The following is a 20,913-nucleotide window of genomic DNA, read 5'->3' as shown; positions in this document are numbered from 1 at the left end:
AGGATCTAAGTCAGGGGTGAAACCATGTCTGCTGATTTCCACAAAGCTGTTTGGAAATGGGCTTGCTCACTCACAATGTAGCTTAATTGCATCTTGAGTAGGTGGAAGGCTGCTCAACTTTGGTGGTACCTGTTGTTTACCAGCAAGTTTTTCTTGAAAATATTGGCCCCTGTTTAGAGTACAACTTTCATGTGTGGGGAAACTCCATACATAGAGCTCTTCTTAATAGGGTGGAGTCAAAAGCTTTTCATCTCATCATAGCTCTCCTCCTCTTACTAGCTCCCTTCAACCTCTGTCTCTTTGCCGCACTGTTGCATCTTTATCTCTTTTCTATCGTTACTTCAATGGTCACTGCTCCCCTGAACTGTCTGCTTGCATTCCTCCACCTCTACGATGGGTGTGTGGCAGCCGTCTAGCAAGAAACTCTCATCCCTTTTCTGTCCAACTCTTTAATGCATGAGTTAACCATTACTCCCAGTCCTTCATTTATGCAACAGGTCAACTCTGGAACTGTCTCCCTCTGTCTGTATTTCTTACTTCCTATGACCTCCAGTCTTTCAAACGCAGTGTGTCCAGGCATATTGAAATGAACGGATCTTGAATTTGGCTCTGCTTGGTATTGTTTTTGTTTTTTTCTTGGAAGGAATGGTTTGCAGGCTCCTGGCCTTTGGTTCTTTCTTTCATGCATTAAAAAAAAAAAAAAAAAAAAAAAAAAAAAAAAAAAAAAAGCATGTGGCCTAGTGATATCTCTGGCTCCTGCCCATATAACATGGCTACAAATTTCAAACAAGAGCTAGTGATGTCATCTGGTGATGCTGCAGCATCACCTACAAGAAGCAAACCAGTGAACTTTTCAAGTGTTTTGAACTGAGTTGCCTTGCCAATACCAGCAAATGAAGAGACTGCATCACATCCAGTTAACCCCTAAAGTACTAAGCTCATCGATAAAGCCTTTTGCGCAATTTCTTAAAAGGATGAGCAACGCCGATCGTGCAACGTCCACAAAAAACTGGCAGGAGTTGGCTCCACCGAAGCTGTGATGTAGATGGCTTCTAACCAATCAGAACTAAGTGTTGGACACACCAGAGGGGGGACCCAGGTCGGTAACCAGGTGGTGGGGGGGTGTACCCCCCACCTCCCTCTCGCCATGTCCCTCTACCCCACTACCTTGTTACTATCCTACCTCCCACCATTCTTATCACAACCACCACAACCCCTCCCACCCCCTCCTCTACATCCCCCCCCTCCCATGTGGATCCCCCCCATGTCCCCCCCAGTCATCTGGGGGGAGGGTATTTCCTGCCTACCCTCCCTCCATGTCCCTGTACTCCACTGGGGCCCTTCCTTTGTGTCTTGTGGTGGTCTCCTCCCATCCCTCCATTCCCATACACCCCCTCCTGGCCTTACCACCTCCCACCACCTCCCCCACCCCCTAGCACCTCCCCGGCCTCGAATATTCTGCATATTTTTTACGCTTTATGGCGCGTGTGTTTGAATCATTGTCTGTAATTTATTCATGTCTTTGCATACAGATATGCACACCACAATTATTTTAGTTGTCTTTATTCGAAGTCCACTCGAAAAAGAAATTTTACTTTGTGTCAACGCAGGCAAGCATGTTGCAGCCTTCAAAAATGACACAAAATGAAACAAAATGAAAACTAGCTAGATTTGACAGCTCGGAGGGGAGGGGAAGGGGGAGGGGAGGTTTGGCGAGGGGAGGGAAGGGAAGGGGAGGAGAGAGGAGCGGAGGGAAGGGAATGGGAGGGAGAGAACTGAAGGAATGGGGAGGGCAGAGGAGGGAGGATAATTTTTACTATTTATCTTATTTTTATTGGGGGGTTCATGACTATTTTCCCTAGCTAGTTTTGATGGCTCGGCAGGGAGGGGATGGGGGAGGGGAGGGGAGGGGAGGGGAGGGGAAAGGGGAGGGGAAAGGGGAGGGGAGGGGAGGGAAGGGATTGGAGGTATGGGGAGAGGAGACAGGGGCAGGATAATTTTTACTATTTATCATATTTATTTGGGGGGGTTGTCACCATTTTGTTTTTTTTCCGAGCACATTACAATGGTTTATAGCATCTGTACGCACACACAAAAATTGATTTTTGGTGCTTTTTGTACGTATTTTTGCGAAGAAAACAGGTGCAAGCAGCATATTTTCTTTCTCGCTGGGGCCGTGACGGGTAACTATTATAAACTTTGACAGGCCATAGCTCTGTAACTATTAGGTCTAGGAGGGAGGGCTTTGCGTTTTCAGGTGTGTAAATTCAAGCTCTATAAATTGGGCATAAAACTTTTAACCTTTAAGAAAGTCAAAAAATAGGCCTGTTTTTGAGTCCTGGGGGGTAGTCGAGGCTAGAGAATTGCATACCCTAGGGGTTATAGTATGAGCTCCAAGAAGATCTGGGGGGTAGTTGAGGCTGCAGAATTGCATACCCTACGGGTTACAGTATGAGCTCCAAGAAGATTACGGATGACTGCAACATGCTTACTGACCACCTCATTGACAGTGATAACAGTGTGCTTTCCAGAACATGACTCCATGGTTACTCAACTGTAGTTGGCAAGCCGTTGGTTTGTGCATGGAGTGATGTGCAAGGATAACAAGCACATCAGTGTTATAAGATACAACCCAAATTGGTGAAAAGCCTGCAGAAGCTTCATGAATCATGTGATATGCCATGATGACATCTGCCTCCTCATGTGTTATTGCTATCTGCTGTTGACCAACCCCAACTTCTATTGGATGTGGATCAGGGCCAGTCACGATTATGCATTTTCTCTGTGGGACCTGGATGGAGCACAACTTTTTTACAATCATATGGATGACCTGTTCTTTGTTTGCACTTACATTCAACACGATGGCCTGTTTGGGTAAAGGCGCTTCTTCTGTCAGCTTGAAAAAGCGACTCAATCCTTTCTGTCGTGAGGTTCGGCAGCATGATTTTGTACTCAGCTTACAGTATCTGTCAAACACCACATGAAGGACTGATGATATCTCAGTATATCGTATGATTCTGGACACTGCAGTGCTGATGAACGCTGAAAGCTTTGCAGGTAGTGCTGGCCAAGGAACTGTCCATAACAATGCACTGCCTTCTAGGGTTACCACCATTGGATGTTGACAGTGCTGTATTCCACATACCATCTGAAGTTTATTCCTGAGTACAGACTTGCTGCTTGTCCTCATTTCACCAATCTCCTTAAAGATAGTTGAGTGTGGAGCCAGTTCATGAAAGAATAGTCCCTCTATGGAAATGGTCTCTGCTGATGATGCCATTATTGCAATGATGCATGCATAGATAAATTCAGCATCAACAATGATGTGTCTTTGGCCAACCTTAGTGGTATGTGTCATTGCAGCTGATATAGTCTTGACATTTCTTTTCAGCTTGTTGTGGAAGCCTGATGGCCACTGGGTCTCATATTCTAACCATTGGGCATTTCCAATTTTGAGGCAACAATGAACCTTAACTGTAGGATCATCAACAACTTGCCCAGAAAATATATCAATAAGACCAGAGACTGGATGCTTATCACTGTCAAATATGTCAATGCATGCTGAAGGAGCATCATGTTCATTCTATCAGTCACATCTGCCATGATGTGTGTCAGTTGCTCCTCCTTGTGGGAGGTGACATGTTAAGCTTCTCCATCTTTCATTGCTTCCAGGTCATTCATCAGCTGCGCACAAGTGCTGTGAGATACAGCCCAAATGGCTAGAGTGGATTCATTCAATGTAGATCCTATGATGCCAGATGGTCCTTTGCCATATCACATATAGGTGGTCTCAATGAAGAAATCTAATCATGTAGCATTCCATAGGCCATCTTGGTGATGCATGACATGCTCTCCAGACATAAACCTCTTCAGAAGTTTGGGATCAAGATGTTGCATAGACCATGGAAAATAGAGCCCATACCATGCATAACTGACATGACCTGATGCGACTGACCAAACGATGACGACCCAGGACCGGACAAAGGACTTGGTAATGGATACAAGGAACGTACGAGGAGCAAATGATGAGGTGAAAGAGAGAGAGATTTCCCAGGTGCTTGAGGGTGCGAAAGTGGATGTATATGGAATAACTGAAACAAAATGGAGAGGAGAAAGTGTGAGAGAATGGGTGTATGGATGGGAAGGCAAAGGAAGGAGTATGTAAAGTTGTGAGTAAAAGATCGAAGAAGAGCATAAGACAGTATGGATCAGTTGGGTCAAGGATTGTGTGGGTAAAGTTGAAAGTTGGAATACAAATGCGGGCGATTGTGTGTGTGTATGCGCCAACGCAAGATCGTGCTAGAAGAGTGAGAGAAGAGTTCTGGACAAATGTAGAAGTGTGCATGGAAAAGTCTGGAAGGAATGAGAGAGTGTTTTTGATCGGTGATATGAATGGTAAAGTTGGGAATGTGAAGGTGGATGGAATAGTTGGTGAGTGGGGTGTGCCTGCTGAGATAGATAAGAATGGGAGTGTGTTAGTGGACATTTGTGCTGGGAGGGGGTTGGTGATAGCCAATACCCTCTTCAGGCATAAAATGATCCACAGGTATACATGGCGAGTGATGAGAAGGGTGGGTGGTGAACTGAATGAAAGGAAGGCAATGATTGATTATGTGTGTGTGGATGAAAGGATGCGAAGATGTGTAATGGATGCAAGAGCTTATAGAGGTTGGGGGAGTGGACTCTCTGACCACTACTTGGTGGTGGCCAGAATTAGGATTCAAGTAAGATGGAGGAATAGAAGAAGGGAAAGACGAGAGGAAGGAGTAGTTGCAAGGAGAGTGGAAAGGTTACAAGAGGATGAGAAAAAGGCAGAGTATAAAAGAGAAGTGGAGGAACGATTGGGCAAATATGAAATGGAGCAGATGGGAGATGTGGAAGGTGTGTGTAGGATATTTACAGAAGAAATATGTGCTGCATGTGATGTGGTGTGTGGAAGGAAGAGAAGACGGACGGGGGTGCAAGGAACAGAGTGGTGGACTGAAGAGGTGAGACAGGCTGTGGCACAAAAGAAGAAAGCATACAATGAATGGATGAGAAACAGGGGCGTGGAAGAAGGTGAGATGCAGAAGAGAGAGTTATATATAGAAAGAAAGAGAGAGGTGAAAAGATTAGTAAGAGAGAGTAAGACAAGAGTGGATAAGGAATTTGGAAGGAATTTGAGTGTAAAGTGGAGGGACTGTAAGAAAATGTTCTGGAAAGAGGTGAAAAGAGTAAGACAGGGTGGAAGTGAAGTTAGCAGGGGAGTGAAAGATAAAAATGGTAGATTACTAGTGGAGAAGGGAGAAAAAGTGAGCAGATGGAGAGAACACTTTAAGGAATTGTTGAACATAGAGGATGGAAGTAATGCGAGTATAAGTGGCTGGGGAATGGCTGGGAGAAGGAGGAAGGTGAGAAGACAGGAAGAAATCAGTAGGATAGAAGTTGTGGAAGCAATGAAGAAAATTAAATCGGGGAAAGCCCCAGGAATTGATGGAGTGTGTGGTGAAATGCTGAAGCATGGGCGAGAGATAGTAGTAAAATGGATGTGGAAGATGTGCAGATTGGCCTGGGAGGAAGGTAGAGTCCTGGAGGATTGGAAGTCAGGTATAATTATTCCCTTGTACAAAGGAAAAGGGGAAAAAGAAGTGTGTTGTAATCATAGGGGCATTTGTCTTCTTAGTATAATAGGAAAAGTGTATGGTAGGATACTTATTGACAGAGTTAGAGAAAGAACAGAGAAATTAGTTGGAGAAGAACAGGGAGGCTTTAGGAAGGGAAGAGGTTGTGCAGATCAGATATTCATTCTTAGATCTTTAGTGGAAAAGTTTCTAAAGAAGGGAAAGAAGTTGTATGCGGCTTTCATGGATTTGGAGAAAGCATATGACAGGGTGGATAGACAAGGATTGTGGAAAGTGTTAAGAATATATAGAGTAGATGGGAAGTTGTTGAATGCTGTGAAGAGTATGTACGATGGTGCGAAGGCTGCAGTGCGTGTGGATAGTGAACTAAGTGAATTTTTCTCTTTGAAAGTTGGGTTGAAACAGGGATGTGTCATGTCTCCATGGTTGTTCAATCTGTAAATGGAAGGGGTAATAAAAGAGGTACAAGGTAGGGTAGTGGATGTTGGAGTGGCCCTGGTGAGAGAGGATAGTGTTTGGAAACTCCCTGTACTGTTGTTTGCAGATGATACTGTGTTGTTGAGTGAAGACGAAGGGGAGCTGCAAGGCTTGGTGGATGAGTCTGGGAGTGTGTGTAAGAAACGGAATCTAAAGGTGAATGTAGGGAAGAGTAAAGTGATGGTATTTGAGAGAGGTGAAGTTAGTGAATGTACAGTGAGGTTGGAAGGTGAGGAATTGGAAAATGTGAGTACGTTTAAGTACTTGGGTAGTGTGATGAGTAAGGATGGAGGTTTGGAGGGTGAAGTGCTTGAAAAGGTACAACAGAGAAGAAAGGTTGCTGGTTCTTTGAAAGCAGTGATAAGAAACAGGGAAGTGAGCATGGAAGTGAGAAAGTTACTACATGACAGTATTGTGATACCAACTCTAACGTATGGAAGTGAAGCTTGGACGTTGTTGGAAGGACACAAGTCAAGAGTGAGAGCAGTGGAAATGAATTATTTAAGAGGAGCCTGTGGAGTCACATGGAGAGACAGGCTGATGAATGACAATATAAAGGAGTGTTGTGGTGTGGATGTGGACGTGATAGGAAGCGTTATGAGGAACACGCTGAGGTGGTTTGGCCATGTGGAGAGGATGGAGGGTGAAAGACTGACGAAGAGAGTGTATGTGAGTGAGATGGAGGGGGGAAGAGGGAGGGGGAGGCTGAGGATGAGATGAAGGGATGGGGTGGAGAGGTATATGAAAGAGGGGTGTGTGAGTTGGGAGCAGGGCAGTGAAATGGCGGGGGACAGGGCGACTTGGAGGCAATTTGTTTGTGGCCACCCCAAACGGGATTGAGGCGTCTGGCAATAGATAGATAGACAGACCTGATGCGAAAAAATATGGGTGCATCTTTTCCACTCCAAACAAATGGAGTGGCCAGTCACCTTCCCTCTCTGCTTGAACATGTGAATTCATGGTGAATACAGGTTTGATGAGGCTGTCCACCCATAGCTTGGTTGTGCAACTCTGCTGGCTTTTGGCATCAAGGTATTCATTGAGCACCATTATTGTGTGAAGTTCCTGACTGACCAGTATTGGACGCAAAAGTCCCTCTACAACAAGAAGCAGTACTCTTACATTATGGGGGAACTTCTTGCCAGAGAGCAGTTTAAGCATTCCAGCAAATGTAGACTTAAGAATGGCTAAGGCCACTTCATGCCATCAGTACACCCACAGCACCTACAAAGCTCATTAGCATGTGCATGCTGCCAAGCCTTGGGACAAATTTACTGAAGAGGTTGCGGTCCACCCAGAGCTGCTGGTCAGTGGTGAATATGGTCCAATTTTGTCCAGTTAATGATGTGAGGTGTTGACTTTTAACCATAGCAGTTTTGTCTGGTTCAGATGGTGTCACATCCACAAAAGGAGTATAAGCAATGCTTGTTTTTTGGCCAGGCTGTTGACCTTTTTCCCTAGCACATTTTGTACTGAAACCACTATATTCTGGACACAGACCTATTCTGTAATAATAATAAGTAATAATGAAGTGTAAAATTAAATTAATTTTACAGAACTCCATACAAATTTGTCAATCTTGGCAGAGTTCTTGCTCTAGATATGTATAAAAGGAGATAGCCATTGCCTTTTACCATGATTTTATATACCTGCTTTAAAGAGATGTCTAAAAAAATGCTCAACTTTTATCATCTGGCACTCATCACATTTGAAATCAGCAGGTCGAAATTGTCTAAAACCAGTGTAAAAAAAGCTATATGTCCAAGTGCAAGGTTCACTCAAAAAATGGACTTTCTAGTCCGGACAATATATATATATATATATATATATATATATATATATATATATATATATATGTTATATAGAATACAAATACACTCACACACACACACACACACACACACACACACACACACACACACACACACGGGTCGCCGACAGAGACGGACCACTTCCAGGATCGTGGGGAAATAATTGCAGAATCACCAACGAAAGGAAGCTGAGCCTAATTGTGACTGTGTTAATGAGTGCATGAGTGGTGGTCCCATCGGACAGTAATAAAAGAAACCGCGGTTTCGGTCATAAAAAGGACAAGATAAAGTGAAAACAGAAAGTCTCCCTATGGTTGAATCATGGAGGAAACGGACGGTGCATTGTTTACGATCAGAATTTGAGGGCTTCTGTGAAGAGAATGTGGGAAAAGGAAGTATTAAGTTGAACCAGACAAGAATAGCAGGTGTAGAGAAAACAGCGGAGAGGAATGACCAGGAGATAAAAAAGGCATAGGCAGTAATTAAAGAGTTACAGGAACGGACCATAGAGCAGGAAAACGAGATCAAAAGTTTAAGGAGTACACTGGAAAAAATCTGTACACGTAGTGATGAACAAGAAAGGGAAGTTACTGAATTGAGAGTAAACAATGAATCAGCCTCAAATGAAATAAAACAGCTTAAGAGGGAGAATAAGAGGTTGGAAGAGGAAAGGGACATGATGAAAAGCAAACTAGATGAGTATGAATCTAAATCAAGAATACAGGAAGAACACATTAAAGAAATCAAGGAGCAACATAAGGGGTGGAAGAAAATTCAGGAAGAGGGGAATGTAAATTTGAGAGAGATTATAGACCAACAAAGCAAGGAAAAAGTGGAGAGGGAAGTGGTTAGGGTGTTGAGAAGTCGAGAATCTTTAGTTAGAGATGCAGCAGATAAGAAAAAATGTATAATAATTTCAGGAGTTAAAGAAAAACGTATGACAATATGGCCAGAAAGAGAAAGAGAAGAATTGAGTAAGGTTAAAGAAACAATATCAATAGTCATGGAGGATAACAACGAAGCTCAAGAAGAAATTGAAGAGGTGTTTAGGTTGGGAAAGTACGAGGAAGGAGGGGCAAGGCCATTAAAGGTAAAGTTCAAGTCCCAGGCAACAGTTAATGAAATTATCAGTAGAACATGGAAGCTATCGGACATGGAAGGGTATAAAAATGTTTGGATAAGGAGAGATGCAAATGAGGAAGAAAGAGCTAAAATGAAGGACTTACTAAAGGAAGCAAAGGTAAAAAACGAACAGAGAACGGAGGAAGAGAAGACAGAGTATTGTTCGAGAGTCATGGATCAGAAGTTAAGGAAGTGGTACCGGCAGAGAGAAGGAGAACAGAGGGTATAGAAAACATCAAAAATCATTGGAAGGTGGCATATACTAATGTTGATGGTTTAATATCGGCAAAGTTAGAAATCAATGATCTTTTGAGGATATGTGAACCTGACATTAGGTGCTTTGTAGAGACCAAGTTAAGAGAAGATATTGATGTTCATATGGGAGATGGTAAATACAAACTGTGGAGAAGAGACAGAAAAGAAAAAACAGGAGGAGGAGTGATGATAGCAGTGAAGAACAACATAAATGTAGATACCATGGAAATGGGAAAAGGCAGGACCGAAGTGATAAATATGAAATTAGAAACTGGAGATAATAACAAGCGAGATATGGTAGTAGTGTATGTTCCCCCTAAGACAAGAACATGGAGTGATGATGAATACCAGGAAATGCTGTCAGACATGGCATGTTATTTACAGAAACTGATTGAGAAAAGCAACAATATAATTTTAATGGGTGACTTCAATTGTAAAGAGGTGAACTGGGAGGAATGGGACTCAGGAGGCGGTGAGGATTTGTGGGCCACTATATCATTAAACATAGCAATGAACAATGTGATGACGCAATGGATCAAAGAAGAGACAAGGTTCCGAGGTGAGGACACACCAGCAAGACTAGACTTACTGTTTACCCAAGAACCCAATGTAATAGAATCCTAGAAATATCTGTGTCCTATTGGAAAAAGTGATCATGTGGTCATTGAGTTCCAGATGATAACAGGGAACGTGGAGCCAAGAGACGAGCTTTATAAGCAGGGAAAGTACAATTTTGGGAAAGCAAACTTTACAGGATTGAGAAAATTTTTTGAAAATGCAGATTGAAGAAAATTCAGAGAAACAACAGAGATACAGAGGAAGTGGGATACTTTTCTAGACCTGTATAATTCGGGAGTGGAAAAATTAGTGCCAAGAGTAAGAGGGAAAGAAAACAGGAAAAAAGAGTGGTTTAATAAAAGGTGTATGATAGCAAAAAAAGAGAGACACGGCATGGAACAATTGGAGAAAGAGAGGTAACAACAGAACAAAGGAAGAATATAAAAGAATTAGAAATGAATACACAAGAATACGCAGAGAAGAAGAAAGGAATTTTGAATAGGTATAATAGACAAATGTAAGGACGAACCCAAACAGTTTTATACACTTGTTAATGGCAAACTGAAACAAAAGGAAGGAATCACCAAACTGAAAGTAGAAGGAGAGGTCTATAAAGATGCGGCAATGCAAGCAGAAATAATGAACAAACGTTTCCAGTCACTTTTCACCAATGAAAAGGAGTTTGTGGAAGTGGAGGTAGTGACTAGAAATGTAGTGATAAAAGATATAAAAGTGGAAGTACAGGAAGTGTATAAACTACTAGAAACTCAAGATGTAAGGAAAGCCCCAGGACCAGATGGAATCTCTAATTGGGTACTGAAGGAATGCAGAGAACATCTGGCAGATAAGATTCTCAGTTTAATTGTGTGTTCTCTGGAAGAGGGGAAAGTGCAACAAGAATGGAAGATGGCAAATGTGGTACCAATTTATAAGGGAGGAAACAAGGAAGAACCTCTGAATTATAGACCAGTGTCCCTAACCAGCATGGTCGCAAAATTGTGTGAAAGAATTCTGAAAGATAGATGGATAAAATATCTGGAAGAGATGAATATTTTGGCTGATAGTCAGTTTGGATTTAGAAGTGGAAGGTCACGTGTTTCCAACTTGTTGAGTTTTTACTCAAGAGCGATTGACATGCTTCAGGAAAGAGAAGGTTGGGTGGATTGTGTGTATTTAGATTTGGAGGCCTTTGACAAGGTACCCCATAAGAGACTAATGTGGAAACTAGAGCATATAGGAGGACTGAAGGGGCACCTCCTTGAATAGATGAGAGACTTTTTGAGAGACAGACAAATGAGGACAGTAATAAAGGATAAGATGTCTGGATGGAGGGAAGTAACAAGTGGAGTCCCACAGGGCTCGGTGTTGGCGCCAGTAATGTTCCTGATTTACGTAAATGATATGGTAGATGAGGTGAACGACATGATTGCAGTGTTCAGGACCATGATGGGAGTAGATAAAACTGACAAAGAAGATCTGTTTTTATGGGATAAGAGATTAACAAGAGGACACGAGATGAAACTGAGGAATCCAAGCTGCTTGAAGGATATCAAGAAATATAGTTTTCCTTATAGATGTATAGACCTGTGGAATAACTTGGACAAAGAGATCGTCCAGTCGAAAAACTTAAACGAGTTTAAAGCTAAATTTGATTTATTGAGAAACAGAGGCGGGACCCAACGAGCGTAGCTCATTTCCTGTATATCACAATTAGGTACAGTAAACCCTCATTATACAATGCCTCATTGTATGATATTTCGCTTATACAATGTCAAAATTTTAGTACCCTATGCCTACTATACAATGGGAACGATTTGCAACAACGATGGATCATCCGCGTCCCAGTGAACAGAGAATGTGCAAACACGACAAAAACGTCCTCACACTGTCGGCATTAGACCACACACACTTGTCCACCGGTCCAGCCTCATTAGCTAGCCCTGCCCAGCCAGGCAGTTCTGACATTGATGAGTGAGGGCTGTGAGTCCCCGTGACTGTGAGGCCGAGTAGGGACAATTCACCGTCAGGACGATTCCCCATCATTTATTTATGTATCAGTTTATTTAGCAAGTACACTAGTTTTTTAATTATGTAAGTTATAAAAGTGATGGTGGTTTATTGTTTATATAGTAAATGTAAAATATGGCATCAAATCATGGGCATTAAATGAAAAATAATAATATATTGAAACGTGAATCAGCTGATTTATGATCGATCCTTCATCTTAGCATAAGGCTACATACGAGACATTGGCATTTATATAAATGCCTAATTACCTTAAGTGAACGATCGACATACTTTGGAATTATACAAATAATCTTCATGTTACGTCTATATAAATGTTTCGGGATATTTCGCCATCAAGTCAATTCGCCATCACAACAATAACAAGACAATTCGCCATCGGGACTTTTAGTCGTCAGGATGATTCCCCATCGTTTATTTTCATATCAGTTTATTTGGGAAGTACACTAGTTTTTTAGTACTGTACTTGTACCTCTTCAAAGTCGTTTTAAAATATACCCAGGATGTTGGAGTACCAATGGAAATTAATGAAAACAGCTGTGGATGATGCTAGAACATAATTCAAAGTCAACTACAGCAAGGTAGAAACAAGTTAAATATTGTCTAAAAGTGCAACTTACAAATGATATCCAAAGCCAATGCTATTGAATGAAAATAGACTTTGATAGATCCCCCTGAGAATTAGTTATTAAAGTATCAGTTAATCAGTAATAAGTACGTTTATAGAATGATGGGGAATTGTCCTGATGGGGAACGTCCATATTATGACGACGAATTGTCGACTTCATGGCGAATTGTCTAGGAACCACATAAACAACCGTTGCTTGCTTCAGTAAAGGTAAGATCTACTGTATACCGGTACTGTAGTTTTCATGCTTTTTTCTCTTTATTCACTATTAATGTGTTACTTTAAATGTTTAAACATAAGGATATTTCATGTATGTGAGTGCTAAGGTGTGTGTATGTGAGAGTTTAGGCACGTCTGGGAACGTATCCCCATTGACTCCATGTTATAATGGGATTGCTATACGATGGATTGCTTTACGATGGGGTTTTCAGGAACGGAAACCTATCGTATAATGAGGGTTTACTGTAAATACACACACACACATGTATTCCTTACATGTCAACAAGTGGGTTGAAGAGGGTTAGAGCCCTTCCCTATAAAACAACTAACTCAAACACCCACTCCTTAAAGGATTACGGCACTTGTCTGCCTGTCCTGTCTGTCTGTCTGTCTCTACAGTAAAACCTCGATATAACAGACTTCGATATACCGGAATTCACTTTCCTCGGAATCAAGGAGATGACTGGACTAAATTCTAATTTATCAGGAAAAGTCTGAAGGTGACGAGTGGTAAGTAAAATACAGTAATCCCTGTACTATCTGGACGCACACTTTCCGGACTCCCCACTCACCGGACATTGTGGGCCTGGACCTTCAGAACCCAAAAATGGCCAAAAATAGAAAAAAATCCCCCCCAAATCCAAATTTTTTCCCACCCGTAATTTGAAATTGCTGCAAGGCGCCGAACAGCTGTTTACACCACAGCCCCTTCACCCCTTCCTTCCTCCCCCCTCCCTAGTCAGGGTTGCCAATTGGTATTTTTCATTACCAAATGTGGGCCAATTTGGTATTGAAAAGTTCATTTGGTAGTGAATTAGCATGATCCATTACCAAACACATTTTTCACATGTATGAGGATACACAGGATGGAGATAGTGGATTGTCTGCTTTCTATGATTAATGTGCTAGCCTACATAGCGTGAAAACAATCAACACGCTGTTAATTATAAGAAGAGTGATTACATGTATTTCCACTTGTATATATAATTTGTGAAGAATAAATGCTAGCTTTATGAATTTGGTAATGAAAGTTGAGGAGTTTGGTAATGTGGCCGTTGCGATTTGGCAACTCTTACCCCGCCATCATCAACAGTCACAGCCATATCTGACAACATCTCCTGGGCCCCTATTCAAAAACGTTCCTAGGAAAGTCCTAAGAACTGCTCTCAGCTGGGACTGTGTCTTGGGAATCGATTCATAAACACTACCTAGGACGTACATGGCAATTCCTACCCAGGAATTTTCCCAAGTCCCAGACTTAGGAAAAGTGCTAACTGTAACAATATTTTTTTTCGAAAATGCAGTTTTTGGCCAAGATAGAGAGATGTATTATTTAGCAAAATACTCTAAGTCACAAAATGATTATAGAAATAATGTAGGTGGATTTCTTGATGAATGTAAGTATCTATTTTCCAGTTACATTTTCTTTTTTCTGTGGACGCTAGGCTATCGTGTATTGTAAACATACAGACGACGCGGGAGCATTCAACCTCCTAGAAGAATGCACCCCGGTGGAACCTCTCGGTTTTCAAACATTCTTTTAAGTCCACTTTCATTGAGTATCCTAGCATCATGCACTGACCCTGGCCACTTGGCCAAACAGTTAATAATTCTGTACTTGGCATCAAAAACAACTTGTACATTAATGCTATGATACCGCTTTCTGTTCACATATTCTTCTTCAAACTCTTTTGGGGCTATTATTCTCACATGTGTCCCATCAATTGCTCCAACCACCCCGGGGAAGCCAGCAATCTCCATAAATTCGATTTTTTTCCTTTGTAGTTCTTGGGGGTCTGTGGGGAACTTCAAGAATCTACACATTATTTCACGTCTATAGAACGCATTTAATGTATGTGAGATAACTCTGCTGACTGTAGGCTGTGAGGGTCCCAAATCATCACTGCTGCATACTTGCATTTTACCTGTGGCCAAATATCTCAACAAAATTATCACTTTCATCTCCGGGGTAAGTGCCTGGTTCCTCTCAGATGGACTTTGCAGGACATCTCTTACCAAGTCAGTAACAAAAATAATTCCTGCACGATCCAAACAGTATCTGCTTATCTGTTCTGCATCACTTAATTCATTCAACACGTCCCTACGTGGGCGAAAAGTTCTCTGCTGACACCTCGGAGCTTGTTGTTGTTCGGCCATTTTCAGGTCCTAGGAATATTCCTAAGTCGTAAGTCACCTCCCTGGCTACACCTAAAATCTCCGTGTCTTAGGACCAGTCCTAGGACGTGGGAGCGTTTATAAACAAGTCCTGCGACTTGGGATCAGTTCCTACGACCTGCGACTAGTTCCTAGGTCCCAGGACCTTTTATGCATACGGGCCCTGGTATTCATCATCCTTCCATGCTCTCGTCTTACGAGGAACATACACTACCGTCATATCTCTCTTAACATTCTCTCCAGTTTCTAATTTCATATACTGTATATCAAGTCAGCCTTGCTTTCTCCCATTTCCACGGTATCTATGTTTATGTTGTTGTTCACTGCTATCCTCCCATTTTTTCTTTTCTATCTTTTCTCCACAGTTTGTATTTACCATCTCCCAAATGAACATCAATATCTTCTCTTAATTTGGTCTCTACAAAGCACATGACATCAGGTTCATGTTCTCTCAAGAAATCGTTAATTTTGAGCCTCCGTCAGTACCACTTCCTCAACTTCTGATCTTTCACAGCCATCTCCCTTAGTTTCCTTCACTTCTATTTCCTTAAATACCACTTCCTTACTTTCATATCCATTACTCTCCAAAAAAAAAGTACAGTATTACATTCTTACTCTGTCCTCTTATCATTTTTTTCCTTTACTTCTTCCTTCAATGATTTTAAAACTTCTCTTTCTTCTTCATTCAAATCTTCTCTTATTATAATATTTTCCATTCCTGCCTCTTTGCTTAATTTCCAGGACACTTTAAGTATATCATTTACTACACCTTCTGGTGTATACTTGACTCCCATTGATCTTGTTTCCCCTTTCTTATAAGGCCCTATCCTCCTTACTTCCTCAATTTCTTTTACCCACTTGTCTCCTTCAGGATCAATCTTGCCTAATATTCCTCTCACCAGGTTCGTGTCTCTCTCGAGTCTCACGAACCTAACCTTTTCTTCCTCTTCCCTGTTTCCAAATATTACCACACATCTGTTCCTTTCTACAGTTTCTCTCACTATTTTCTCTTTTTTCTTCAGTATTTTCACTACATTTTCTTCCATTTTTTTCTTGTTCATTTCCCTTTCTTCCTGGATGATTTCTCTTAAGCTGACCACTTCTTTCTGTTCTTCTTCTACGTGTGCCCATTTTGCCTTCTGCTTTCTAATACACTACTCACCTTCTCCGTTTTATTAGTACTCTCTTCTAGTTTCCTCCTCAATTAGACATTTTCCTGATTCAAATTTCTAATTTCCTCATTCGCCGTCTCATTGGACCGGATCAGACTCTGTATTTTCAGACACGTTCTTTATCACTAGATTCTCTACTTTCTTTTCAAGTTCACTAATCCTCATAATCAATGTTTTAACCAGATCCATGACATTGGTATTTCTATCAAATCCTGGAAATTCGAGTCCCTCAATGTTTACATTTTCGGCCATGTTTGATATTGGTTAAAGTACCAAAACAGCTGTTACCGAAAGATACTACAAACATTCATGCATACTCTAGCCAATAAATCTTTACATTTTTGGTAGTCTATTAACTTTCATTATTTTAAATTTAAAACAAGACCTTACGAGACAGGACAGACTAAATTCCTGAAAACTACTTAAGGTTCGCAGCGATGGCTGGGACGTCTGCTCGCTCTGGCTGTTCGCTCGTGTGTGTGTGTGTGTGTGTGTGTGTGTGTGTGTGTGTGTGAGAGAGAGAGAGAGTAAATGAGTGACTGAGAGAGTGAGTGAGTGAGATGGGGTGGGGGGCAGTTATGCTTTCTTGTCTCCTTCCCAGTCCCCCCACCCTCCCCCACTCCTGCTTGTCTCCCTCCCATCCCCTGCCCTTCCCTTTCCCTTGCCCTCCCTCACCCCCACTTGTCTCCCTTCCCTCCCTCCCCCACCCCTGCTTGTAACCTCCCCCCTCCCTTCACCCTCTCTGGGTCAGCATGGGGAAGTCCAGATGTCACTTTTATCGGACTTCAGCTTTTTTTGGAATGGATTGGGCCCCATGGAGTCTGTTATAGTGACATTTTACTGTATACTGTATGTGTATATATAAATACATATAAACTATACATATATATATATATATATATATATATTATATAAATGCTGTATATATACAGTACAATCCCAGTTAACCGGGTGGCTTGGGGAATTTACCTTCCCGGTTACAGATTTTTCCCGTATTTCTGATTTTCAAGTCAAATCTATACAAAGGCTATCACAGCAGTAAATACAGTTCAGGTACTCACCAGTCACATTAGGGGTTACACTAAGAGATTCCGCCTGAAAAACTGCCTTGTAAACACACACCATGGTCATAACACACGTGTGCAATGTCTAGCAATTTGCAGTACTGCAAATTACACCAGTCCATTGTTTACCGAATTACTGTATTCATTATATGTACTGTACTCATAAAAATTGAAAAATAAAATAAAGAAATAAAAGCTTGAACATTTATTAGTGAACTGATGATGTGTTAAGACTGTACTGTAGAATTATCACAACACCTGTGCCCCCACGTGAGTTTGTTTACGTTTCCGACTGTTCTTCTTCTTCCCTACCTGACCTCCATCACTCCACCCCTCACCCGCCACTCAGCTGTTTTGCAGAAAATAAAATAAATGATGTACGTATGAAATGCAGGCATATTATTTATTTATTTTTCTTCCAACAAAGTAAACTTTCATTCCTATTAACATTTATATTCAGCCATTAGTGTTTTATAATGTTCGCCTTTTTCAAGTCTGTTGCATATGTCCAGCTTCTGTTTCAAGGTAAGCACGATACGCTTATGTTTAGTTCGCACTTTAGGCATTTTGGAGTGTACAAATTACCGTCTATCAGAGGAACACAATAGCAAGAGACCTTGTTTACTGTCTGGTGGCAAAACGCAGACTGGTGATTTTTGGAAGGTGTGGAGGATGACTGAATTCAAGTAGGGGAAAGAGGGGGAGAGGAGGGGTGGTTAAGAGGATTTGCTAGGGATTTACATCAGCCGGAAATGTCTTCACCTCGCTTTGTCTGACTTCCCCCAGCCTCGCGTGACACAATCAAACGGCGGTTTGGCGGTCCATTCAAATTGGCGCACAGTTATAACTTACTGACATTTTTACCAGCCCTTGAATTTTCCCGTTGTTCTGAGTATTCCGTTTGTCTGGATACCGGATAGTTGGGATTGTACTGTCTATATATATATATATATATATATATATATATATATATATATATATATAAATATATATATATGTATATACATTACCCTCGCATCCAAGACGAGTTTGTCCAAGATGTTCTGCGTCCAAGACGAAGACCATAAATAATAATCCAGTAAATTATTGTAATATGGTTGCATACGTCCAATACGGAACTAACGGTTCATAACAGCCCAAATCCGAGGAGAATAAAGCTATGATGGTCTCACCCGGTCCAACACGGTTCCCACGTCCTGTAGAGTGACGTGGTTGAGATGTTGTCCAATAAGATATTTTTATCTGGTCACGTGATCAGCAGACGGGGCAATAGGTATGCTTTTGTCTCCCTCACCAGAGCATCGTGGACACACTTACCATGTGTGGCACTCAGCGTTTGCTCCTAGGCTACTGCCTCTCCTTACATAACCATGCCCAGGATACAGTCTGCTAACCCCCTGAAGCGCCACCATCTACCTCAGGCTACTAAGCTGGAGATAACAAGCTCAGAAACACACACTTTCAAGGTGAGGAAATTGTTTTGGTGCCAAAATAGGTCTAGGTTGATGTTTTTAGGGGCACTTTTCAAAGACTTTGTGACAGTATTAATTTTTTCCATAAGGTCTTGTATTGGTACAAGACGTTTTACGTCCTAGACAGGACCCTCAGGCGATAATGTTATCGTCTTGGATGCGAGGGTAGTGTGTGTGTGTGTGTGTGTGTGTGTGTGTGTGTGTGTGTGTGTGTGTGTATATATATATATATATATATATATATATATATATACAGTATATGTATAACTTATTCATAAATTATTCAGACTAGTAAAAAAAAATTATTACACAATTCTCTGTTCCTCATAATCTGTGTTCTGATATTCAGGATGTTTCTGTAGTTTATAACTGTCGTCATGCAGCATCATAAAAATATCATTACACAAATTATGCACTGGATAAAACAAAACTGTCTGGGTTTCAGTGTTGTTTATCACTGTATGAGTCAGCTTTCACAGACACAAAATTCCATCAATAAAAGCCATGCAGGCAAACTCATCACTTTCAATGATGACTGTCAGACTGTAGAAGTATAAGATACCCGATGACTATATTATAAAACACAAAATGTTGCCAATTCAATACAATACAGTACTCATGAAGAATACTACTGCATGAGTGATTAAACAAATAAAATAGTAGCTATGGAAGGAAGTGAAAAACCAGTAATAGGTATCATCCTATAATGTAAAAAAAAAAAGGGGGGGGGGGCAAAAATGAATTTGTGCAGCAAAGAATGGTATGTTACACAAGTGGGGTCTGGCAGTCATCTCTTTGAGTGCACAGTGGCCAACACACACAAATATGGTGCCGTTTACTTAGTGTACAGCATTGTATATATCTCAGGGTTGCGAGCCTTTGAGGAGCTGCGGCCACACACTGAAAGCAGAGATGCTCTGTGTAAGACTCTGTTAAGAGCTTGAAAAGCATGACTGTAGTTCAGTCATACATGAGAACCCATACTTTATTACAAACTGGACAAATCTACCTGAGGAATGTAACATATGTTACAGTACACATCTTGCACTGTACAGATAAACAGTACAGTAATGAAATAGCCAGTTATCAAGTTACAAATTTCAAAACTCTTATTTCATAAAGTGTAAAATAAAATTATTCTAGACTTACAAAGACTTCAGATAAACTGCAAGTACTTTACTATACAGTACTGTACTGAATGTCCATCAGTGTACTGGTAAAAATGTATGGTACTATAGATATGCCATCATTAAAATATAGTACATATCACAACTACAGTACAGTATAGTATATATACCAGTAGCTATAGAGACAGGCTTTGTTGCTGAAGTAGTCCTCTTCATCTTTTCACGTGAAACCTGAAAGAAACTCTGAAGAAACAATGACTCTTTTGGTTAATCAACATCCATTCATATGAAAATTTGGTCATACTGTATACAAACACATCTATTAAAACAAATTTTCGGAATGAGATATAAATATGTACCTAGTAGTGGATATGGTGCCTGATGGCCCAGTGGTTAGAACACTCCCAGCTGAGTGATGACCTTGCACAAGTTTGATCCCCAAGAGGTGACTGGAGGCTTTTTACTTGTGTACTGTAATCAATTGATGTTGGCTGATCATCTACCCATAAATATACTGGACTAAAGTATACATTAACCCGCCCCATCCCGACCACTTTTCCACCACTGACTCCCCCCAATCCCGACCATTTTTGGAAAAAAAATTTTTTGGCTCAAACCTCCGCTTTTGGTGAGAAACATCGAAAATTCATAGAGAAATCGCTCACCTGAGGTTTAAAATACTCGATACAGGTAGCAGTACCTCCTTACCTTACAGGGTTTTCTAACAGGCTGGCACCAAAGAAACGAGTTCTATGGGAGGATAACTATTTCACACCACTCATAAACGGTATTTATTTATTTACTTGGTACGAATTTATATGTAGTACGAGAGTATATTGGTTTTCAAGCAGTAATATAGGCATTATAAGCATTGTTTCACTCACTAACTCATCACCATACCTGACCTTTTTTTGCCACATTACCTGATCATCATTTCTGACTGTTTCTTCCTCTAATGCTATGTAAAGTTTGTCCTCCACATTGTCATTGATTGGGGAATCACTCTGGCCATGAATTTCGTACCATGGCATGACATGGTTTTACTGGCCAGGTCACTGATAACAGGTGAATTGCTGAGACAATGGCATGCAGGGGGGGGGGGAGGTCATGCTGGGTAAGGCACTGTCCCTGCCTGGCATCTTGTAGAGGAAGGTGTCACGTGTATACGTACCAAAAATCACTCGCAA

The 20,913-nt window shown here is 41.2% G+C and overlaps 1 protein-coding gene across 1 annotated transcript in view; it reads right to left on the bottom strand.

Annotated features, from left to right (window-relative positions):
* The window catches only part of LOC145414951 (kelch-like protein diablo), a 278,482-nt gene extending 259,034 nt beyond the window's left edge, over positions 1–19,448 (bottom strand). The window contains exon 1 of the mRNA XM_080284363.1: positions 19,439–19,448. The gene's annotated coding sequence lies outside the window, so the exon portion shown is untranslated. The remainder of the gene's footprint in view (positions 1–19,438) is intronic.
* Positions 19,449–20,913: the final 1,465 nt, after the last annotated feature.

Source organism: Coenobita brevimanus, chromosome 101 (genome assembly GCF_032717465.1).
Source record: "Coenobita brevimanus isolate Jiangsu-jjx chromosome 101, ASM3271746v2, whole genome shotgun sequence".
Classification (NCBI taxonomy): domain Eukaryota; kingdom Metazoa; phylum Arthropoda; class Malacostraca; order Decapoda; family Coenobitidae; genus Coenobita; species Coenobita brevimanus.
The sequence above is the reverse complement of the archived record's forward strand: the minus strand, read 5'-3'. Positions and strand labels throughout refer to the sequence as shown.